At 34.3% G+C, this 26,871-nt stretch overlaps 1 long non-coding RNA gene across 1 annotated transcript in view; it reads right to left on the reverse strand.

Annotated features, from left to right (window-relative positions):
- Window positions 1-2,645: 2,645 nt before the first annotated feature.
- The window catches only part of LOC123564805 (uncharacterized), a 46,916-nt gene continuing 22,690 nt past the window's right edge, over window positions 2,646-26,871 (reverse strand). The window contains exons 3-7 of the long non-coding RNA XR_008370046.1: window positions 20,506-20,586; window positions 20,080-20,112; window positions 18,126-18,227; window positions 17,633-17,673; window positions 2,646-6,120 (exon numbers count right to left, since the gene is read on the reverse strand). This is a non-coding gene — a long non-coding RNA (uncharacterized LOC123564805). The remainder of the gene's footprint in view (window positions 6,121-17,632; window positions 17,674-18,125; window positions 18,228-20,079; window positions 20,113-20,505; window positions 20,587-26,871) is intronic.

Genomic DNA, 26,871 nt, shown 5'->3' on the forward strand with positions numbered 1-26,871 from the left:
TCTGATGAACAGCTTGGTGGATCTTTGTCATACTTGGTCTGGAGCATCATTATAAGGTCCTCTTCCAAATTTATTTATATAGGAACTTGGGCCCTATTAGGGACCACTATAGCTAAAAGTAGATATGCCTTTCTTCGCATTAACCACTAAAATGTAATGGATTTTTATCAAACTCGATGTCTCACAATATCGTAAGGTCTCCTGCTATTTTGTTACAAATGAGGATAGGGACCAATTTAGCTAAAATACAAACACGTTTAATGACCTCTTCTCATGAACCGCTTCATGAATCTTCATCAAACTACTGCTGTAATTATTCGTCTAAGGATAAACGAAACAAAATTGCAACTCTGCGAAACCTTTGCGAAAAATTAAAAGAGAACCGTTTAAATTGTTAAAGTGCGGTGTTTAGTTTTGCAATTTGAAAAATGGTAGATGAAAGATGAATGTTAGATGAAAAATTCATAAACTTCTTTCCTTATTACAATTCGCCGACCATCATTTTTAAAGATATTTCTTGTTCTCACTGAGTTCTTCCAGATAAAAAATTAGATTGAATGCTATGGTTATAATTTCCTTCTAAGTCTTATTCATTCTAAATGTTTCAAAACGTTATTGCCTCGACATAATTGGAATAATTCGGAGGTAACAGTAGTGTTTGATAAATCTGTTCCAATGTCTCAAAAACAGTAATATTCGTGCAGTTACACAGTTTTTATGTTTGTAGCAAATATGAAAATACTACCAATATGTTATGCATACAAATTCGGTATGTATTTCCTTCTCCTCAAACTGTGTTGATAATGTTTGAAATTCCAGACACACAACTCTGTCTAAATCAAATTACCACTAGATTCACTGCTTGAATTTATCATCAAACAGAAGTGGGCAATAACTCGTATATTTGACTCTAAATGACAAGATAATTTAAGACACATGTTAATTTATTTTTTATAAAATAGTAGCGTGTGTTACAAAAGACATACTCAAACATGCTGTCAATACAATTTATAACACTAATGCAAAACCATCAGCAACTAATGCAAGCTATTGAAAACATACAATTGAATACATACATACACAAAATAAAAAAGAGATAAAATGCGTCATATATATAATTATTTTCGATCTGCAACCACCATCTCAAACAAAACATTCATCACAAAAAAATGTCGCTCACAAAATAAATGGTTATTTAAAATTAATAGCTATATTTTTTTCTCCGCCACTAAAGCATCATTTCGTATATCAAATATCAGATTTTTCTTCTTCAAAAGTTAAACGTTTAGAAGTATTCTGAATAGAGGGTAGGTTTTTATTTCTGATAAAAAATAATTACAACAAAATGATGAAAATAACTGAAGTATTCATTCATTCTTTTAAGATCATATTTTGTAGTTATAAGGTTTTATCTAAGTTTTACCTCTTAGAATTCGAGGCTAAATACTAAAATGGGAGATGGAGGGATATATTAACAGGGTAGAGTATAAGGGTGCACTTACACAGCATTGCTATATGAGCTGGCTTTTATAGCAAACCGGTAAAGTGCCCGCCTTAAGTGCGAGAGTTCGCGGGTTCAAGTCTCGATCAGTGCTGAAGCATTTCCAATCGATTACAATTATGTAGAAAGAGTTCAATAGAAAAAGTGGAAATTCTACAGGTCGCTCAAAACGACAAAATGAAAATGTTGCAGGCTCTGTTTGATTGAGCCTGTGCATGGACGTTAGTAGAAATGCACGCTACCGTCTACGCCCTCTAGCCCCTGGTTGAACACAACTCAACATTTACACATGTTAAAGTACCAAAAACAATTTAGAGACATCCACAGATGTGTTCATACGGCAGTGCACATGGAACATTCAATGATACGCTAGTGTGCAATCCAATGAAAAGCGGCATATGGTCCCAAGTTAAAATAATGGGCTTGCCCTAAAAGAAATAACAATGGACAGAACTAAATAAACTGGAATTTAGAAAAGGAATCTGAGGTTACGAAAACCGAGCCTGCAACATTTTCATTTATGTCGCGACCTGTGGCATTCCACTTTTACTATTCAGTTAACAGTGACATTTTCAACCCTGACAACATTTTGTGTTTGGACCAAATGTATCTGTGCACAGTTTCTGGTGTAATTTTTTCTCACTGAGTTCTTCCAGATAAAAAATTAGAATGAATGCTATGGTTATGATTTCCTTCTAAGTCTTATTCATTCTAAATGTTTCAAAACGTCATGGTCTCGACATAATTGGAATAATCCGGAGGCAACAGTAGTGTTTGATAAATCTGTTCCAATGTCTCAAAAACAGCAATATTTGTGCAGTTACACAGCTTTTATATGTTTGTGGAAAAACTTTAGGTCAAATATGAAAATATTACCAATACGATATGCATACAAATGCGGAATGTATGTACTTCTCCTCGAACTGTATTTATAATGTTTGAAATTTTAGACACACAACTCTGTCTTAATCGAATTAAATTATTTACCATTAAAGTCGCTGCTTAAATTTATTATTAAACAACAGAAGTGGGCAATAGCTCGTATATTTGGCTCTTAATAGCAGGATAATTTAAAATATATGTTAATTTATTTTTCATACGATGTCCGTTATGAGTAGCGTGTATTACAAAAGACATACTCAAATATGCTGTCAATAACATTTATAATACTAATATAAAACCATCACCATCTAATGCAAGATATTGAAAACATACAATTAAATACATATACACAAAAATTAAAAAGAGATAAAATGCGTCATATACATTAACACTTTCAATCTGCAACCACCATTTAAAAGTAAAGTACATTCCATGTCAAACAAAATATACATTCATCACAAAGAAGGTCGCTCACAAAATAAATGGTTATTTAAAATTAATAGCTATATTTTTTCTCCGCGACTAAAGCATTATTTCGTAATATCAAATATCTGATATTTTTATTTAAAGGTTAAACGTTTAGAAGCACCTTTATTTCTGATAGGAAAATTATTACAACAAGTGGTACACTTACACAACATTGCTATATCAGCTGACTTTTATAACAACCCGATAAAGTGCCCGCCTTATGTGCGAGAGGTCGCGGGTTCAATTCTTGATCAGTGCTGAAGCATTTTCAGTCGATTACAATTATGTAGAAAGAGTTCAATAGAAATAGTGGAAATTTTACAGGTCGCTCAACACGACAAAATGAAAATGTTGCAGGCTCTGTTTCCATTGAGCCTGTGCATGGACGATAGTAGAAATTCATGCTACCGTCTACGCCCTCTAGCCCCGGGTTGAACAGAACTCAACATTTACACATGTTAAAAGTAACAAAAACAATTTAGAGACATCCGCAGATGTGTTCATACGGCAGTGCACATGGAACATTCAATGATACGCTAGTGTGCAATCCAATGAAAACCAAGTTAAAATAATGGGCTTGCCCTAAAAGAAAAAACAATGGGCAGAACAATTTAGAAAAGGGATCTTAGATTACGGAAAACCGAGCATGCAACATTTTCATTTATGTCGCGACCTGTGGCATTCCACTTTTTCTATTTAGTTAACAGTGACATTTTCAACCCTGACAACATTTTGTGTTTGGACCAAATATATTTGTGAACAGTTTCTGGCGTATTTTTTTCACAGAGTTCTCCTAGTTAAAAAAAAAAGAGAATGAATGCTATGGTTATAATTTCCTTCTATGTCTTTATCATTCTAAGTGTTTCAAAAAGTTATTACCTCAATATAATTTGAACAATCCAGAGGCAAAAGAAGTGTTTGATAAGTCTATTGCAGTAATATTCTTGCACCTGCAAAGCTTTTATATGTTTGTAGAAAAACTTGTTTAGGTCAAATATGAAAATAATATCGATGTATAATGTATACAAATTCGATATGTATTTCCTTCTCCTCAAACTGTGTTTATATTGTATGAAATTCCAGACACACAACTCTGTCTAAATCAAATTAAGTTATTTGCCACTAGATTCACTGCTTGAATTTATCGTCAAACAGAAGTGGGCAATAACTCGTATATTTGGCTCTAAATGACAAGATAATTTAAGACATATGTTAATTTATGTTTTTATAAAATGTCCGTTATGAGTGAGAAGCTTGTATTACAAAAGACATACTAAAACATGTTGTCAATAACATTTAATTTGCAAAACCACCACCAACTAAATTGAATGCAAGATATTGAAAACGTACAATTAAATACATGTACACAAAAATAAAAAAGACATAGAATACGTCATATATATTAACATTTTCAATCTGCAATCAACAACTTCAGTGTCAAACAAAATGTACATTCATCACAACCAAATTCGCCCACAAAATAGATGGCTATTTAAACTTAATAGCTATACATTTACTCCGCCACTAAAGAATTAATTTGTAGTATTAAATATCTGATATTGTTATTCAAAAGTTAAACCTTTAAAAGCATTCCGACCAGAAACTATCATTAGCCTCCGGGCGAGGGTAGCTATGAAAACATTACAACAAAGTGTTGAAAATTATTGCATTATTTATTCATTCATTTAAGATTTTATTTGTAGCCTAAGTTGTAATATTTTCATGATTGAATATATTCAGTGTATGTGTATAATAAAATTGCCACTTAAGCCGCTGACATGGATTTTTTATGTTGCATGTTTCATTACCTATCACGAGGAGACAAACCTGTAATAGATTGTATTAAGTTACTTCAACTTGAGATATACTTCATTTGAATACTGCTAAAATACGTTTGTAAATATCAATGGACATGTTGATAAAATAAGATTTTTTTATTATACATCTATAGTTAGACACACTTTATCAATTGTTTGTTATCTATGCATGAGATGGAGACAATAAACAGTGATTCAATTTAGTATACTAGCAAACTTTCTGCAAAATGACTACCTTTCATTACGAATAGCAAATATAGGAAGTAACTTTGTTATATATGTTTTCGTGAAAAACATGAATTAAGCATCATATTCTTGTCTAAAAAATCTTTTGAATACTGTTAAGGGACCCTGTCCTATGAACCCTACATGGGCTAGTACCACAAATTGTAAAACTGAAATTCCTACAATTTAAGGTTTCTTGCAACAAAATTATGTTGAGTACCATCAATAGGGGAGCAGTGATCTAAATATGTACAATTTAGAAGTCCTAATACTCAAGGTTGACGTCAGATTCAAATTAAATTCACCCGCATGTTACGGAGTCTTAAAATGATGTTATGTGCAACGTTGGGACCCAGCCGCCTGGAAAATGAGATGAAAAGACAATGTTTTGTCCAATCTGGATCCTATCCTCTCGAGACTATAGAATGCTTTAAGCCACAATTGATTGAATTCTATCGCACAGTTATCTCGAGAGACAAACGGATGGATGACGCCTCATGATCCTATTACCATACCAGGGTGAGCATTATTAACAACATTTACAACTTAACCCCCATTGCTGAAGACAGCAAAAGAATCATACCATTTAAAACAAACAAAATACTTCATAAGCCAAACATGTCATACAAGATAATTACAGTAAGATGTCCATCCTGCACAGCAACTTTAAATAAGTTCGATTTAAGTCAAAAGAGTCTCGCTTAAGTCTGTGCTAGGGGTGTCATGTGTGTTGTACTTTCCATAACCTCTCATAAACTGACTCAATCAAACAGCAGTTTGCTTGGTTGCATTCTATGCTTCGAAAAGATCCTTTTATAGATTCTAATATGCGATAGCTAGCAGAAAGTTCTTGAAAAATATAGACAAAGGCATTTTAAGCACTTTAAAACGACTAAATGTCACATCCTAAAACTTTTCATATAAAGACATATATAAAAAAGAATGAACCTAACATAGCATTGAATAAGGGTTTATTAACAAGTGTTTTGATAGCAACCAGTTTTACAGCTCGGAGAAATTATGCATTTTGTTAAACAATATTAAACAGTTAATCTAAGTTCACTCTAATGTAAATCAATTCACGTTCACCTGTTTCATTAAAACAGAGTCCTATATCCAGTAAATTGAAACTGTGTCTTTGCCAAAATCCAATTTTCATAACACTTTTATTTTCAACACTCTTCTAAGTAATCAATTTAGTGGCTAAGACAACCTGGTGCTCTTCCTCTGAAAATAGACAAAAGTTGGTTCTGTAAATGAAATAAAGCAAGAAATTTGTTTACAACAACTAATACATGTCTCGCTTGAATTATGACAGAGTCTAACATGGTTCGATTTGATTGCCGGCTAAACAAAGGAGACGCTAAACCTATGTAAATTGTGAGATTGACTCGCTGACAGGTAAGAGGTCACTATGGCGTCAATTATGACGTCAAATTACCGCATAACCTCCGGTTCGCTTTTTTTTTATTTAACGTCGCACCGACACATGATAGGTCATGTGGCGACTTTCCAGCTTTAATGTTGGAGGAAGACCCCAGGTGCCCCTCCGTGCATTATTTCATCACGGGCGGGCACCTGGGTAGAACCACCGACCTTCCGTAAGCCAGCTGGATGGCTTCCTCACATGAACAATTCAACGTCCCGCGTGAGGCTCGAACCCACATCGATGAGGGGCAAGTGATTTGAAGTCAGCGACCTTAACCACTCGGCCATGGAGGCCCCTTCCGGTTCGCTACTGCTCGGATAAATAAGCTCCAGTATAATCTTTATCAGAATGCTTAAATGACAATGTTAGATTAAAGACAATCAAGTCTTCTATATATCTAATAACAGTGACCAAAATGCGACGAACATATATCTGTATAAAGCGTTTGATCAACGTAATTCCTTCCAAACCACATTTATTCTGTCCTCAGTAACTTGACCCAAACAACCAAAAACACTACAAGAAAACATTGCCTCTATCCAAGCTTCCCATATCCTATGTTTTAAACACTGTTGAAAATCTGGCGTAGAAAGCCTCTCGAGTTGAAAATTGCTTAACGCATAACATTTGTTAATAGGTAGATGTTACATGTATTTACTTTCCATTTTTAGGTAAACCATTTTAAAGATAGAAATAAACCTTGATTATTGCCATTTGGTTCTTTATTCTGAAAGTGTTATTTCACAAAAATACACGAAGTTTGAAGATAATATAACTATGCTGGAACTCTGCTTGATGTTTCATATAACATTTCTTTTTTGAAGTCTATATAAATAACTATAAGAAAAAGGTCTGTTCGGAAAACTGTGCGTTCGGCAATTCGTACAGTTTTATGAAGACGTTATAAGTAAATGTAAGAAATAAAATGGGTTACTTTTAGGTGGAGGGGTGTAACGAGATGTAGGCGCGGAGTATGTGAAAATCCCATATATAAAATAAGTTATATAAGATATGATAAATGTTTTTAAAAGTTTGGATGTTGGGGAGGGAGGTTGGGTAGCACTGTTTGTGTGTATGGGTAGAGGTAAGGTATGACGGAAGAATCCATAAGAGATGCGTGTGAAAAATTCAAAAAGAAGTATGATATGTTTTGCTCTTTTGGAATAGGGGAAAGGGGATTGGAGTTGGTGATGAGCGATAATAAGAAACAATATGAGTTATAAGATATGAGAAGTAGCAGGTAAGGTAACACAAATACAAAACATTTGGTGGTGATGAAAGGAGGTTAACGAGTAGGGAGTTGGGGACATGGTATGAGAAATAGGGGAACGGTTTGAAGTGGGAATATAATGGATACTGGTTCTAAGAAACATTATGAGATGATATTGATAAGCGTGTTATTGTACGTGAACCTAAATCAAAAGATCTCTGTCCTTTTTAATAATTATTCATTATTTGAATTTTGTTGATTACAGAGGCAATTGCTATGAAGATATAGAAAAAGTAATAAGTTTGCCATAAAACTTTAACCTGAATGCAACGACGACGGCGCCGACGCCAGAGCGAGTACAATAGAATACACTAACTGAAGGGCTTGCCAGTTGAAAATCAAAATTATTGCGTGACATACGAAGGTCAGAAACAAAATATATTACTGGTAGTATATGCGTACTGCAATTTCCGGCACAACGGTAGCTGCTGATATAGTAAATCGGCAGAGCATTATTACTTACCGCATAATGTTATCACCTAAGCAGTTACTCCTGAATCAGATATTCCGCTATTACAATCTGTAGACGGTTCTTAAATTTTATTACTCAAAAGGATATTGACCAATTCTAACATGTGCTCCAAATGAATTGAAATTTCTTATATACAAGCAGCATAATTGATTCTGGAAATAACAATAGATAACAAGCTTAGATGCCTTAGTCATGTGCTGAAAGGGCTCCAGATATTTATCATAAGTGACCAATTGTCGTGTTGTACCTGTCTATCTGCCTTTGCAAGTACATGTCTCTACATAAAACAATAAAAGCGTAAGGCAAAGCACTGACAGAGACTAAACATACCTTGTCATGCATAATAAAAAACGGTCATAGCTAGAGCGATCAACAGTAAGGTGAAAAATGCATGAAGAGGCAACTGTGTGACTTTGTGATTCATGTGATCCATATTACACAAGTAAGCTTATTGATGCTATGACTAGTTTAAGGTGATTAACTTAAGATTAAAAGTAGAAATACTATAAAAACATATTTTGCTATAAAAATGACATGTTAATCCTATACTAAAACATCACCCATTGCTGCTAGTAGTAAACTCGCTATTTGAAAAATAAAAAAGTAAGCTCAGTATGTGACGATTTAAAGTCTAAAAACATTAATTTACCATCGTACTGTTATCTCTTGGACATACCAGGAAAACACGTCTGCGAAATAGTGAAATGTGGAGAAAGTTCAAGATAATAACTGAAAAAGTCTTTAACAGAGATTGCAACCTTAATTACTGGGACATAAAAAGATAGCTTTGTCTGAGAAAAATTATATTCATTATTAAAACACGGTTGTGATGTAATCCTTTGTTTGTTTTGTCCATTATATAGGTTATTGTACCGATACCGCTCTATACACACGTTATTTTACTATACCTGTCCATTATTAACCTGTAACTGTCCATTCTTAAAATAATGGATACTTTAAGAATGGACAGATACAGGTTAATAATGGACAGGTATAGTAACAACCTTGTACGTTAAGAGGTGCGAGTACATCAACCTATGAAATCCGAAAGTTTCGAAATATAAACTGCAACAATTTTTTTCAGAATTTGTAGCTTTAATAAAATAACCCTGAAGGGGAACGCATGATTTTGACCTAAATCGCCCCACAAATTATCAGTCAAATGAAAATCAAACAATGTGCCAAAAATAATCATATATATACCGACAGTTAGTTTAAATCTTCAACCGTTAGAAAGTCGTAAAGTCCTCTTTGTGTACTCCTGAATCGCAACAGAAAAGTATCGCAGATATACACCTGGTATGGCATTTTCAGTCGAAAATAGATATGAAAATAGGCAACGTAATGTAAAAACAAGAGCTGTCGGAGGACAGCAACGCTCGACTATTCAACAGCCGTGTCATTTGAATGAATATTAAAGTCGAAAAGGGGGTATCATTTTGTATAAAATTTCAAAAATGTTTATGGAAGATGTGCAAAGCATATCAGCTCATGACAATGGACAATTATGCAAGTTTCAATCCATTCTATTAGAAGGTACTGAGATACCAGTTTATATACAAAACATTTTACCAACAACTGCTTAGTCGAAAAAAATAGCATAATTTTATGAAAATGCAAAGTAGAGTTATGACACCTGAGGACTGCATATCAGATCATCACAGTGAACAAGTGTGTGACGTTTTAATCCAGAGTTATGGTACCTGTGCAGTGTAAGCCAATGTATCACTGAATAAGGTTCATGTAAAGTGTTTAGAAACTGCCCCTCAGGTGAATTTTTGTTTTATGTTTTTAGGCATCATAGGCCTTTGTTTTTCATAAAATGTATACCAAACTGTTCAGAATATGTAGAAGAGTCTTTCAAGAGAATTGTTATGTTTGGAATAACAAATTTTCTCTTATATCACATGTACTTTGCTCGTGCATATTCTGTTGTCAAATTGTAGAAAATATTAAACTTTCTTTTCAAAAATATTTTGACATTATGTCTATACTTATTGTGTGTCTAACATATTTCTCCTGGTACTCCCAGTGTTGAAAATGTTAAAAGCATGTACATTTCAAAACGTTGCAGTAATTGCGAAATGAAAGTGAAAGTATAGCTGTCAAAATGACAAAATACTGCTATGTTTAAGAAAATATGTAAGTTAACCATATTTCATTACTGGGAGTACCCAGATAAAAGCGCACACAACCAAAACAAACAAAGAAAAATACGTTTGAAAAAGAAGTTTATTCTACATATTTTCTACAAAACAGAACGTTGACAACCGAAGTGCACGCGATATTAAACAAAATATACATTCCTAAACAATCTACCCTTTTTATTATTTAAAGTATTTCCTACTTACTCTGAACATTTCAGTGTATTTATTATAAATGGTAATGGTCTGTGAGATATAAATTTCCAAAATTTATATTCACCTGAGGGATGGTCTCCAAACACTTTTGATGTACCTTAACCAAATCGGGAAGCCGACGCAGACTCATAGATGAAATAAAATAGTGGAAAACTGCAGGTCACCCAACACGACATAAACGAAATTGTTGCAGGCTCGGTTTGCTTGAACCTGTTCATGGACGGTAGTGGAAGTGCAAGCTACCGTCCGCGCCCTCTAGCCCCGGGCTGAGCAGAACTCAACATTTACACATGTACCAGAATGTAATTTAGAGACATCCGCAGATGTGTTCATACGGCGGTGCACACGGAACCTTCATTGATGCACAGAGTGCAATTCCATGAAAAGCGGATACAATAATGGCTGGGCCCTAAACGAGAAAACAATGGACAGAAATATCAAACTGGAGTCCAATAGCACTACCTATTCTTTGAATAGTCGAGCTAAAAAGCATAATTTTCCTTTCTTTTTCAAATGCTGCAGACCTATCTTTCTCATGCGGTGTTCGTGTAAAATTGGTTAAATTATTGCCAAAACTGACATTTGTTGCAGTCCTACCCAGAAATGAGCAATTTCACCTTTCTTCTACAAGCACACAGAAAAAAAAAAGTGAAAAAAAAAAAATAAATAAATAAATAAGAAAAACGTTAAGTTCTCTAAAGTTTTCCTGCATGTTTCGGTATTATCGTAAAATTTGGCCATAATGATCTCAATTTAACAGTACAGTTTTTTTTTTACAATAACGATGTTGTTTATTGTGTAGTGTTGTAATAACAAAATATTTTCTCGTAAAAACGTGATACGAGTTATAACTAGTAAATACCCCATGTAATAAGTATAATTGTCTTCTAATAAAATTGATAGGATATCTCATGATTACGAGATAAGAACGATTGCTTTGTAATAATGATATAAAATACATACATACATTTTAGAATGTCTTCACCTGGACCCATCATTTATATAAAATTGCAAACACAGCACGGACAAAGCATGGACAACTAGTGATACATACATCATACGGCCAAGTTAAATTTTACTTTTTGTAAAGGTACTTAAAATCATTCGTAAATAAGACAAAACGAGATATGATCGAAACTTTCCTAAGAATCAGCACAGAATATCATTAGTGTTTAAAACACTTTTTATTGCAATACATTTTTATATGCAATCTAATTTAAACTCTATTTGACTTGGTATTTTGACTTAGCACAGAGACACAAATCAATGAATTGTCTTTGCCTCAAAGAGGACAATATTAGGGACATTATATAATATCACGACAATCTTGAATTTTTCGTGAGGACCGTGTTTTAAGTCAGAGAAAAGCCTCAAACTATCCATTATGTGAAAGAATGGACAATCTCGGCGCGTTGCGCCTCGATTTGTCCATTCTTTCACATAATGGACAGTTTTCGGCTTTTCTCCTTTACGTAAATATATCTTCATATTTTGAAACAAATCGCACTTAGCGCACTGTTATAGTAAGGCGGCCAAAGTGAAATGTTAAAATGTAATAAAATGTTTAATCAAATAAGCATGCCTTCTATAATGCGTATGACATGTATATAGGAACTGTAATTCAGAAAACCAATAGGGGATACGTCCTGAATAAAGCATCCATCATTTCTAGTAGCAGGCTAATGTAAAAATATGAAAGGCCATCAATTGGTTTAATCTGCTATTACACACGCCTCTTCTATTTGAAATTGTCCCCGAAGTAACAAGTAAAATTTTGATACAGAGCCTCAAATCGCCGGAAAACTGAATTTACAATAAGGTAAAACAAAATCAGTAATTTAATGATATACATATACTTCATATCGAAAATATTTATCATGTAATCCGAAACAGGTAAACAGAGAGTTTTCCAGCCAGTGTGTTTATATACATACCACAAGTACACTTTGCAAAAATAAACTAATATTATCTTGAATAAATAACACACTTAAATTTAATTAAGTTTCAGTTGTTTAAATGAAAGTACACACTTTTTTATTTACCTAGCAATACATCTGCATTGTCCGTCAAGAACGTTTGATTCTTTTGGACAGTGCATGTGGTATTTCATTTTATCATGCCATTACTATAACAACTGCCTGATTAAGCCTGTCTGAGAAAAGCAGGCTTTCTCAGGTCAGTGACTTGAGAACACTTTGCACTGTTTAAACCTATTATTAAATCCAAGGACACCAGATTGTGTCCATCTTGCATTTTAAAATTAATACGCCCTCATACGACACTGAAGTAGGTCTTTAAAATCCCAAAATATAAAAAAGCGGGAAAAAAAAAACAAATGCTAACCTTGTGCCTTGTAACCGACATCTCTGTTCTGCTGAACACGAAAGAATAATTTCAATTTCTTGCCAAGTGAAATGTTACCTGAAGTTCAGTTGCTACACTGATACCCATTCTCACCAAGCAAACGTTTGAAGTGATTTAAATATACACACGCCGTAACGCCGCTCGGCAGAAAAAATAGGCACTACCGTTTCATCTACCGTTGATTTTATTCCATAACAGTCCATTCCAGACTTAATATTCCATGATGTATGTGCAGAGAGCTAAAATCCTGAACAAATACTTTGCATGAGTCATTTTCCGTTTTCTACGAGCGTTTCCGTTATAAACACTTTTTTGTGGTAATTGCAAATATGATAGGCATTCGCTATACATTAGTGACATGGTCTCACGTACCTATTAAGAGTGCGTTTATAAATATAATCGCATAAATATGTCTTTCAGTAGTTATTCTAAAAAATAAGATGGCGTCATTTTGAAGAAAAAAAAGAGAAGTCCGGCAAAACAAGAAATTTTAGTCCACCCCTACTTTTTGAACTTATTTCGCATAATGGTAGGATAGAAGTTGTTATAATAATAAATTATGGCATGATAAATAGAATAACAGGTAGGTAACAAGGTACAGTTACCTGCCCTTCGTTAACTAAAGGAAGTGTATCCGAGAGAAAAGAGGTCTCTCATTTCATGATGGATTTGATTGTAAATAGATATTCTGAGCTTCTGAAAGTAGCCAAACTTTATAGATCTGATGTAAATGAAGAGAAAGGGGTAAACAAAATCTGGAAAATCATGGTTTCTTGTGCAAATGAGGCTGGACCGCTTCACTTTGTAAAAATGCAATACAGTATTCATTCTGACAGATGTGAGGAGAAAAGTAGCAGGTCAACAGGTCACTTCAAAGTGATTTTTGTGTTTCTCTTGGATAGATTTCTAAAGAGAAGGTATTTACATTGTGTCAAAGCCTTGCATTGATATATTTGTATGTAACCCTATGGGAAATTAATTGTACTTTGGGGCCTGATATAATGGAAACTGTCAGAAAGTAAATTGTCAATATTTTTGTCATTCATTCATTCTACATGGCTAAAATTTTGACAGTAAATGGCTGGTAAGCATAGAAATCTGGTAAATATTTAGATTAATCATTACATTTGCTGAAATTGCTTCAGTTTGGGTAAAAAGTATACATGCACTTGAAAAATGTGAAAAATCCTACTTTCAGTTTACATATTTCTGGATATTTTCTAATTTTGCGGGTTTTCATGCATGAAATGCATTTTTATAAGTTCTTTGTTTGAAACCGGTATGCGTAAAACAGAATGGGGTATTACAAATGCCGCGATGTGATATTTTCTTGATTTTTTAGAAATTTGAGCTGCGGCCGAGGAAATCTGACCTAAAGTCAGATATGTATTTTTTCTATTCTTGTTTACACTAAATTGCTCATTTGGTCACTTGAATTTACACAGTACACACAGTCTGAATAGAGAAATATGTGTAATCATGATATGTGCAAGAAAAATCAGTTCAAGGACCTGAAAATTGAGCAGATTAGGCCTGAAATTGGCATATTTTAACTGATTTTGAAGGAAAACAGGCAGATTTTCACACACTAGACTTGCATATTGGTTTCCTCAATGCTTAATTGAGCATAAATCATGATATCTGGGGTCCTGAGTTGTATATTTACTTATTTTGTTGGATTTCTTACACTTTTAGTACCTAAAAACCTGAAATGAGAGCGCTCGGACAATGTGAAGTTTGTCGCATAGACGGGGATTGACCGCCTTTGTACATATATGTCTACAGCTTCTCAGATTTGACCGAAGACAATTGTTCGGTGTTGTGAATAGGTAAATAATTCCTTTTTAGATGCTTTTAATTTAGATCAGGTACTTTCTGAGATTTTGTAAAATTTAATAGACTTCGTTTAATTGCACCCGCAAGCGAAAAAAAAAGCTAGAAAATAGAAATGTAGTGGAATAACATTATCTCAGCCAGTTTTGCCATAATGACTACTTTGTACACCATGTGTGGTAGTGAGATCACATTTATAATCAGTTACCATGAAATTGGACAGGAATTTGTACATGATAGTTGATGCAGTAAGCTGTATTCCCAGTGTGAATACTCAGTTCAGATTGTAGCCAATTTTACCTGAAAACAGTAAACATTGTTTCAGATCTAGCAGTCAGTAAAGCAAGGAAACTGGACAGACTGCTTTGTGATTGATAGTTTTGTTATTCAGATTGTTTGTTATGACACATTTTACATGTATAAAACTTGAATTTGAGGTTTTATATTACATTATCATGTGATTATGACATTTTCAGTATGGGGAAAGGAGATTGTGATATAAATATCCATAGAAAAGTTGCTTTGATGGGCACTTCTTTTGCATTTCTCACTTTCTTTGCAGTCAGATTGTTTTGAAATTATAGTTTGCACATACATACATTCAATCTAAGAAATTATGACTAGCTTGACTCATATTTCAGATGTTGTTCGGCCGCAGGCCTGCCAGTCACACCGAAGATCCTGGTTCGATCACACGAAGGGTCACTTCCATTGATATTAGTCACCGGAAAAATTAGGAGCACCAGTTGTAGTTTCTCAGGTTGATATTTATTAAGGTTTTTGCAGAAATTTAGCCAGTTTGGAACATTCAGCAGGCAGTGATGTACACTAAAATCATTCTTTATAGAGATAGGGGCTGTTTTTGCCAGAAAGCTCAGCTGTGATACACAATGTAAGATTTTGTGTAGTGTAAATGGTCATGGTGTGTATGTTTCATGTACAGAGTGCACTGAATGTCTATAAACTGTAAGATTTGATGAAATATTAATTCCAAAAAGACTCATCATAAGCTTTTTAGTAAACTCACATATTGGACTTTTCAGAGCTGTTTGGCTCATTTTACCTAGGGTAGCCATAAATGAATGATCACTGAAAAGTATAGGACACATATATGTACAAAAGCTATTCATTCTCATATTTGCCACATACTGGGCTGCTTAAAAAGGGCAAATTTGACAGCTACAGGATTTTTCTTAGTTCACATTTTACTTTTTCGTGTGAGTAGACTACGCGTTTTGACGTGCTTTTTGTAATATGAATAGTTTTCCTTAAAATTGGAACAGTGATATTGTAATCAAACTTGAAGTGGCTCTTAATTTGGATAGATGTATAATAAGGAAACATGCTGTTGTTTTTTTTTTTTGGGGTGAAAATCTCATCAAACAAAAAAGTTATAGTATTTTGCGTTTTTTTTTCAACTGAAAAGTATGCGAATTTTTTTTGGCTCAGATTTGACCGATACCATGTGTAACATTGGAAGCAGTCAAATTTTAGTGCATAGTTCAACAAAGGTGTAACTTTCAGATTTAATTTGCTATACATCTGAAATTGTACTGGTAAAATATTTTTTAGTTTGAAGAGACAAATAGGTCTAAATAGGTAACAAGGTACAGTTACCTGCCCTTCGTTACCCTAACTAAAGGAAGTGTATCCGAGAGAAAAGAGGTCCCTCATTTCATGATGGATTTGATTGTAAATAGATATTCTGAGCTTCTGAAAGTAGCCAAATTTTATAGATCTGATGTAAATGAAGAGAAAGGGGTAAAAAAAATCTGGAAAATCATGGTTTCTTGTGCAAATGACTGTCTGCGGATTTGTACAAAAAGTAGGCTGGACCGCTTCACTTTGTAAAGAATGCAAAACAGTATTCATTCTGACAGATGTGAGGAGAAAAGTAGCAGGTCAACAGGTCACTTCAAAGTGATTTTTGTGTTTCTCTTGGATAGATTTCTAAAGAGAAGGTATTTGCATTTGTCTTCAGAACATTGTGTCAAAGCCTTGCATTGATATATTTGTATGTAACCCCTATGGGAAATTAATTGTACTTTGGGGCCAGGTTACTGTCTTTTAAGAAAGGGATTTCTCAGACTTGGCTAGATATGGTCCGGAAGGAGCTCGGCAAGCCTCGCTCCTTCCTAGACCATATCTAGCCCCGTCTGAGAAACCCTTTCTCAAAAGACAGTAACATGTTATTCTCTTTTTACCTCCTACGTGGATAACATTTTGCTTTTAGAAGAAATTATGTGTCTGTTTTACAAACAAACGCATCGTGTACATAACTTTCAATAAAAAATCCCTTTTAAAAGACCCTCTTTTATTTCCTCTTTCTTTTGTATAATCAGCAATATTTTTGAATTCCAATTAATTTTTACTCCAATTCAAAGAACTACTAGAAGCCATTTCTGAAATTATCTGTAGAATGTTGTAAAGACTGGGATTAAATTAGGATTCTGAGTAGGTTGAGGATCTGTATTTACTAGCAAGTGATAAGAAATAAATTAACTGTGCTTATTAATCTGACATGGTTGTAAACCCATTATAGCAGTGTAGTGAGAATATTAATTTACCTGTTTCAGATCACGTGATAGGGCTATTGATACGGAGTATAGGGATAAGTTCTTTATACATTTCCCAATTTCCCTGAAACGTTATCTTTTTAAATAATAAAAACCTTATGCAATTTTCAGCTCCTAATTCCTTTATGTAAACCATTTATTAACTGCCTCATTTTTCTTTTATTTCCAATATCATTTTTTCATTGTCACATTTTAATAATTTCTCCTACCAGTTGCAGAATCCAAAAGCGTATCAAATATAGTTGCCGGTTTCTACCGGCGACTAATTACATTTTTCCTGATATAGGATTGGAATAAATATCCCGAAATTTTCCAGATCTCGCGCAGGTCATGACTATTCAGACAAATACAGAGATGACTTAGAAAAGTTAAAAAATATATTTCTAAATCACAGTTTACATGTGAACTGGAATTATAATGGTATGAAAAAGGTACCTTTCACATTTATCCTTCTCTGCCTTCTGCTCCCTCAGATACTGTAACGATAAAATTCTTTACGTGAATTTCCTCAAGGTTTTAGTGATTTAGACATGAAATTCTACCAAAAATAGATAAACTGAAAAAGAAGTATCATATAGGTCACTTTTGAATCTATTATTGCACCAAACTTCATTTATACGACAGTCGTATTCATTCAGCATATCTTTTAAATATGAAAAACGCCTATAATCTACCTCGTAGAGTTTCTCATGAAGCATTTGGTTGGGCATATGGGCAGAAAAAAACCTTCTTTAGAATGTTCCGAATTTCACAAGAAAGTACAGTCTTAATTTAATATACAAATCCTTTAACTATAAGCAACGACTAAAGGGCTAAAACTCGAAATCAAATATTATTCAATGATCAGTTTCCACATTACATTTCAGTTTTAATCAAACCTACATTGTGACGATCTCTAAGAAGGCAACAATTAGTTTTTCATACATACACTTTCTAGTTCTTCCTAGCATATATCTTATCCTCTTTCTATTCGTAGATTTCGATTCTGGAAAGCCTGCAATTTCTCGACAACGCTTTGGATTTTTCGGATCTGAAATAGCGACAATCTTTCTATCCAACATTATATAAAGTATGAGCTGTAAAACATTCCAAATGTCACTCCTATGAGTTAATTTCTTTTACGATGTTTAACAAATTTTGCGTCCAAACGGTTATGTACGTAACTCCGGCGCATTGACACTAGTACTGTATAAATAAGTTAAAACTAATCTTGAATTATCTGCCTACATAAGTATATTAGACAGTGTGAAACACAGACAGGCACTAACAAAACTTAGACCTTCCTCGCATAAACTACATATAGAGCAGAAGAGACATCGAAACATATCAAGAGCAGACCGGAAGTGCCATATGTATGTGTAACAGTGTGTAACAAATGACTTAGAGGACGAGTACCATTTTGTGCTTGTATGTGACGCTTACAGACAGTTGAGAAAAAATATTTACCATCAGTTCTCCTAGTATGTTCAAGTTTATAAACTTGATAAATAGTGATAATAAAGTACTGTCACATCGACTATCAAATTATATCATTAAGGCATTTCAGATAAGGGATAGGAGTATAAATGTTCCTGTATAAATGACACAACACTTTGTTTACACTCTCATGTATATGTATATATATTTGTACTTGCCATTCTTTCTCTTTTTGCATGTCATTTGTTAATATGTTATGGAAAGAGATGATAAGCTGTAATGCTTAAATCTAAATAGATATTCTGTTCTGTTTTGTTCTGTTCTGTTCTATTATCTTCACCTAGACTGAATTTATTCTATTGAATACTTTCAAAATACCTCTAATCAAGAAAAGAGCTATATGATAAACAACTGGCATTGATAGTATCTTAGCATCATGTGTTCCCGACATTCTAACAAAACAGGCACAATTTAAAAATGAATAAGATAAACTCATGCTTCAAATCACCATATCCTCAAAATTTTATCCTTTCCAGATCATCCTGATTTAAAAAAAATACACAAATCTATTTTCGTTGAGTCCACAGTAAAACATTTTATCAGTGAACTACTTCCTAGTTCCAGGAAGCACCTGTCATGTCTCTCGAGCTATATTTTGAAACTGATATTTTTTTTATCATTTCTGTTAAAATCACAGTTGTGAAACTGTATCACTGCAAAAATATATAATTTGGAAATATCACCTGATTTACAAAAATGGAACTATTTCTTTTAATATTTCTCAATTAAAACAAAAGGTATGCAAAAATGATAAGGTTTCTCAGCAACTTATGTGACAACTGAAATAATTCGAAAACCTCAAATTGCTACATATTTTTCATAACTTACACATATCAATATCAAAAGGCTATAGCCTGAACTTCTTTTAAAAGTTGACACTTTTCTTTAAAAATATGTTCTATACAGATAGCCAAGACTTATATCCGAGAAAATAATGATGTGTTTCAGTTCTTTTTCGTAACGCACATTGCTTCTTTACGCAGGCAACATCTCTTATAATGGAAATTGGGCAGATTGATATCATCAAGGTTTAATTTGATTGACTTCCGGTGCAGAAATTGATGCTTCACGGAAGATTTATGGATATATACCAACTTTTAAACCATGTTGAAAGTTACATTAAGATTTTCTAGATTAATTACATAATTTGAAATCAGACTGAAACTGTCTTGCTTTGACTCGAAGTAAACTGTTCATATTTTAAACAGCAAACACAATGTTTACACTCATGTGTAGTTACTTGTGAGGAATATGTTGCATGCGAAAGTATACAGACCATTTCCATAATAGTTCGAGAATACATGACGTCAGGATAACTTTACTTGTAAGATTTAGCAAAAGATACACTATACCTTTTATCAGGCTCAAACAATTAAATATTGACATGAAGTATATAGTTTCTGTACCTGTTTCTTGTACAGAAAATCCATAATCGGAATCTGTAAGAAAAAATGTGCAGCAATAAATTTGATTTCTCTATTTAGAGATACATCCGACAAAATCATATAAGACCGTTTTAATGGTTTTGTATATCTTCTTTGAGTGTAACTGTTTATGTTGTAACGAGGCTCTGTTCCTTTTCTTTTAATTTCACCGTCACAGAAGACATATCTTGTTAGAATAATATTCTTAGATATGGAATAGGTGTATTATATTCTTAGAAATGAAAAACAGGTGTATCCTGTGAATTGATGCAAATTCCAAATAAAATTTAAATTAAAAGATTTTCTTAGACATCTAGAATTTTGACATATAAAAGGCTGTCATTTTTCAAGTAAGATAAATAGTGTAACAATAGGGAACTCTCTGCTAGTAAATACTTATGCACGAACCATTTCTGACGCTTGGATTTGTAGGTAGATCATCTGCTCGATTAGCACTGTCACTCCATCTCTGTGTTCGATTTCTGTCAGCTTGAAAATGAACGTAAATAGTTTTAATCATTATATTTATAAAACTTTCATGATTTTACATGTCAGTTACTGTCTTCAAACAATTGGAAATGAACGTAATATTGTTTTACGAATAAGATTTTTTTTTGCATTTTAAACTCTTTTTCAACTTGCCCCTGCATTTTCCACTGTGTTTCTTTGTTTAATCGCGGTCTTTGCTTTGTGACAATCCATGTTGGGGTTGGGTCTATACTTTAGTGGCATTAAATAATTTTTCATTCTGTAATTGTTCACTGCATATTAAGCATAGGTGTACACAGTCTATTCCATCTTTTCATTGTTTTTATCAAATTTTATCAAATAACTGATGCTTTTACATAGAGACAGATTTACTATCAATGCGTTTCTTGGTGCACTCAGGACCTCATTCCCACCAAAGGTAATACAATATGTAAAAGCAATATTCAGATTTGTTACATCGATACATAGATAAATTTCTGTGTACAATCAATGTACATATTCGTGGTTTTTATCGAGCCCGCTTGCGGAAGCGAAGACATAGTTGTCCAAATGGCTGCTCGGTGTATGTGCGTGCGTGCGTCCGTCCGGATTTGTTTGTCCGGACCATAACTTTGACATACATGGAGCAATCTTCTTTATATTTGGCACGAATGTTAACCTCAGTGAGACGAAGTGTCAAGCGCAAACCCCAGGTTCCTATCTCAAAGGTCAAGGTCACACTTACAGGTCAAATGTCAAATTCAAAAATGGCTTTCTCCGGAGCATTTCTTCTTCATGCATGGAGGGATTTTGATATAACTAGGCACAATTATTTACCATCATGAGACGGAGTGTCATGCGCAAGAACCAGGTCCCTATGTCTAAGGTCAAGGTCACGCTTAGAGGTCAAATGATACAAGAATGACAACTTGTCCGAAGAATTTCTTCTTCATGCATGGAGGGATTTTGATGTAACTTGGCACAATTGTTCATCACCATGAGATGGAGTGTCATGTACAAGAACCAGTTCCCTAGGTCTAAGGTCAAGATCACACTTAGAGGTCAAAAGTCAGATACAAGAATGACTTTGTCTGGAGCATTTCTTCTTGATGCATAGAGGGATTTTGATGTAACTTTTCATTATCATGAGACGGAGTGTCATGCGCAAGATCCTAGAATTACTTCCCTTTGTTGTTACTATAAATAGCTTATATTTGTAACTTTTTTATTACTGGTCGTAGGGAAAATCAAGACCACTTTTCTGTAGTACAACATGCATGTTACATCCAATTTTCAGTGTATTTTGACCTATCTCTACTGGTGAGGATTTTTGTGTGGACTTACATTTTTTACGTCCCTTTGTTGTTACTTTGAATAACTTGTATTGTAACTTTTTGCAATCTGTTTTTTATTTGGCATAAATGTTTGCCTCAATGAGACAAGGAGTGTCATGTGCAACTCCCAGTCCTTTTGACAGCTGGCGGGCTCGACATGTTGCCCGTAGGCATCTAGTTTACCAAACCTTTCACTTTTTGAATGGCAAAACGTTAATTTTTTTAATAAGAATTGTCCATATTGTCCAAAGCATAATTAACTTTTACACTAAATCTTGTGGGGTACTTATGTACTGCACTAACCGGAATAAAATGATCTCTTAAGTATGCAGGCGCAATGTAAGAGTGCAACTTAAAGACAAGACACAGAGTTATTTGATTGACCCTACTTGCTACAGGTAACCAGTCAATGCGTGCAAAATGTTCTTTATCAATATGTGACATGCGGTTTTAATTAAAAATAAAACTGATTAATTTATTCTTGGTTATCTGACTCTTGAGTTAAATTAGGAAACCAAGCAGAAGACGTTTAATAAGCATAGCTGTGTATGAGGGATACTATGAAGAGTTTCTGTGACTTTTCCTGTACAAAACTTTTAACCTTGTATTTGATTTTCTTATAACAGACCATGCCATAGATTCAAAAGGCAGACTTTGATTAAGTGTAGCACCAAGATATTTGACAGAAGTTTTCGATTCAATGCTATGATCTTTGCATTTATGTTGAGCTGGGATATGGACCTTAACCTTTTTTAGACCCAAACAGGATGGTTTCAATTTTACAAATGTGCAAAGAAAGATTGTTAGCAATAAGCCACTCACTAACAGTATTCAGGTCTTCACTCAAGAAACATTCTTTATCTTTCTTATATTTGGCACTGACTAAGATTACAGAGTCGTCTGCATACAGTATTAGTTTGTTTAATAAATGCAGACATATCATAAACATTATTTAAAAAGAGCAAAGGGCCTAATTTTGACCCTTGGGGAACACCAAAAGACATATTTGCTTTTGTAGACAAAATACCTGATATATCAACTAACTGACGTCTGTCGGAGAGGTAAAGACGGAACTCAACTAAATGAATGCTTTTAATTTCATTAAGAAAATTGAATGGCTGGCTGTATCAAAGTTCATCTAGTATGACCATACCAACAAGGTGGCCTTTAATTATCTGTTGAAAAACCATGTCTGAATCTTGATTGAAAATCATACAGAAGATTATACTGAACACGATACTTCTCTGACTGGTCAAAAATAACTCTCTCAAGAATTTTTGATACAATATTCAAAATCGAGACAGGACGGTAATTCCCTACATCCGTCTTTTCGTTCTTTTTGAATAAGGGTACTACCCGTGTACACTTCAAGACATCTGGAATCACCTCTTGTATTATGGACAAGTTGATAATATGTGAGAGAGGTACAGAAATGAGTGAAGTGTTTGACAAAATGTGAAGCAAAGCTTTTTTTAAAAACCTTTGGAAGGGTAAAAAAATTGCTTCCAAACTTATTTGCCACAAAAGGTAGTTTACTAACAAGCTTATCTGCAACTGTAGTATAAAATCATATTTTTTCGACAATTAACATATTTCTCCATCTATGTTCTAACCAATATTACAATAAAATTCCTTTTACCATTCAATATAACAGTATTTGCCTTATTTTTAATGTCCTGAGTTTGCTTCACATTTATCTCGCTTAAAAGTATAAAATGCTTAAAGAAAGCATTATAATTTTGTTTTCTTTTGAAGAAGCGCCATTTAACCTTCAGCCTGCTGGCGACAAATGACTACACGCTCTTGCAAACCGAATTAACTGAGAAATATATCACCTATAAGATGTTGCTTGGGGTACATCCCCATCCAAATGGGGTAATTTACATTTCTAAAATTAAAATTATCCCTCTTGTCAAAGATTTTGGTATGTATACAATTGTCATAAAAAGAGAAATTTAAGTCTTAAAATGAAGCTGTAGTATCCGAATTGTTTAAGTCTCTTTTATGAAATATTTGAATAAGCCTCAGTTTGACCCAAGTTATAGTTCATAATTTGTAGCACAGTCATATACACCTAAAAGCAAAATGGTTCCAAGAATATATATACATATATATATAAATTATATGCAGATAAATGAGCCACATGAGACATAGCCGGTCAAAAATAGACTGATACTGCCTGACAAAATAGGGGTGATGGGGGAGTGGGGGTGGGGGGGGGGGTCTAATAAGTCGGGAGAGGGATAACGACAACAAGCCGCGCATGGTTGCAAAATGCGCATGCGTCAATTGGTTACTTTTTATAGATGTCGGAAATTCCAACATTTATACATATTATTTAAGTTCCATATTGTGACGTATCCTACCGTACACTATGACTTAGCAGGGTTGTCAACGTTATGTAACATACAACAAAATGATTATTAGCCTGATTTGTCTCATTTTTTTCCGTTTATGTGGCCTTGAAAACTATCAAGTGGACACGTCTGCGGATGAAATAACGATGTAGTAGTTTCATTTAACTGGAACTGGTTAGTGCAATTTGAATTCGTATATTTTTTCTTATATACATAGGTTACACTTACACCATGAAACTGCAACGTTTAATGCAATTTTGTTCAAAATAATTAATTACCTTGAAATAGAAAGTTTTGTGGTATGGTTCAAAATATTAACTTCATGTAAAGCAAGTAGACAAACATACAAATAAACAAAAATCGCCAGCACAACATTTAAAATAATGTTTCAATATAAAACATATGCAACAAAACTCCCTGTAACTTAGTATTTCCTTTTGTAGACATCATTGCTTTCAAGTTAAAATTGTTAGTTAGACATGCACTTGAGAGGAAGCAAAACAGCATGTATTTCCTGAACCTAATTATGATGTTTATTTGATTAAAATTCTAATCTTACATATCTCTTTTAGAGTTATTTTAGCCTTTAAATTCACAGTCATTGCCCTTATGATAACTAACGAGAAAAATGAATGCCGTTCTTTAAAATTCAAACTATGTTTGAAGTGGATAAAATGTGTAAGGGACCGGGTGGCTCTGTCAAAAGAGTTCGTCCAGTAAGCGAAAGGCCCCGGGTTCGAGTCCTGGTCACGCTGTACAGTTTTCTCGCCCAGTGACATATCCCTCATGGAGCAGCCTATAAGTCATTTACGAGGCAAAAAATACGGTATCATAAGTTTACATTTTGTGGCAACATACATTGAAATGGCTGCTTCAATATTTGACATATACAAATGTATATGAAGATAAGGTATCACAATTCTTTCTACGGCACGCACCGTTTGAAATATTAATGCTATCGAATGGTATACACAAAAGTTAACTGTGCAGAATTTGATCATATTTGCAACATTTTTTTCTACAAACGTTATTTGTACTGTTTTGAAATTACTTTAGCCATGCACCCACTGTTGTCATGGTCAGAGCAAGATCTGTATCATAAATACAGATCAATAGGCTCCAACTGATGTCATGGTCCGGTAACAACAGCTAAAGTAGGTCTGTACAAGTACTATAGATAACCAGGCCCGAACTGTTGTCATGGTTTTGTAACAAAAGATAGAGCATGGTGTGTATAAGTACTATAGATAACAAGGCCTCAACTGGTGTCATGGTTGTGTAACAACAGATAGAGCATGGTGTGTATAAGTACTATAGATAACAAGGCCTCAACTGTTGTCGTGGTTGTGTAACAAAGCCTAGAGCATGGTCTGTATTAGTACTATAGATACCAGTGACCAAACGTTTCTTATGGTTGTGTTACAACAGCTAGAGCATGGTCTGTATCAGTACAATAGATAAACCTGCTCCGGCTGTTGTCATTGACCGGTATGGTTTGTATCAGTACTATAGATAACAAGGCCCCAACTGTTGTCATGGTTGTGTACAACAGCTAGAGCATGATCTGTAACTGTACTAAATATAACCAGGTCCCAACTGCTTTCATGATTATGTTACATCAGCTGGAACATTGTGTGTATCAGTACTTTAGATAACCATGCCCAAACTTTTGTCATGGTTGTGTTACAGCAGCTACATCATGGTCTGCATCAGTACTTTAGATACCCAGACCCCAATTATTGTCATGGTTGTGTTACAACAGGTACAGCATGGTCTACATCATTACTTTAGATAACCAGACCCCAACTGTTGTCATGGTTGTGTTACAAAAGCTACAGCATGGTCTGTATCAGTACTATAGATAATCAGACCCCAACTGTTGTCATGATTGTGTAACAACAGTTAGGGCATGGTCTGTAGCAGTACTTTATGTAAACAGGCTCTGACTGTGGCCATTGTCCGGTAACAATAGCCGGAGAATAATCTGCATTAGTACTAACGATAACCTGGTCCCAACTTTTCTCATGGTTGTGTTACAACAGCTAGAGCATGATCTGTATCATTACAATAGATAAACCTGCTCCGACTGTTGTCATTGTCCGGTAGCAACAGCTAGAGCATAGTCTATAACATTACAATAGATACACATGCTGCGGCTTTTGTCACTGACCGGTAACAACAGCTAGAGCATGCTCTGTATCAGTGCTATAGATAACCAGACCCCAAATGTGGTCATTGTTGTGTTACAACAGCTGGAGTATGGTATATATTAGTGCAATAGATAAACATGCTCCGGTTGTTGTCATGGTCCGGTAGCAACAGCTGGAACTTGGTCTGTATCAGTGCAAAAGATAAAATGCTCCGGCTGTTGTCATGGACCGGTAACAACAGATGGAGCATGGTTTGTATTAATACTATAAATACACAGGCCCCAACTGTTGTCGTGGTTGTGTAACAACAGCTGGAGCATGGTCTGTATTAGTACTATAGATGAACATGATCCAGCTGTTGTCATGGTCCGGTTACAACAGCTACAGCATGGTCTGTATCGGTAATGTAACAAGGCCCCAACAATTCTCATGGTTGTGCAACAACAGCTAGAGCATGGTCTGTAT

This window comes from Mercenaria mercenaria, chromosome 2 (genome assembly GCF_021730395.1).
Source record: "Mercenaria mercenaria strain notata chromosome 2, MADL_Memer_1, whole genome shotgun sequence".
NCBI classification, from domain to species: Eukaryota; Metazoa; Mollusca; class Bivalvia; order Venerida; family Veneridae; genus Mercenaria; species Mercenaria mercenaria.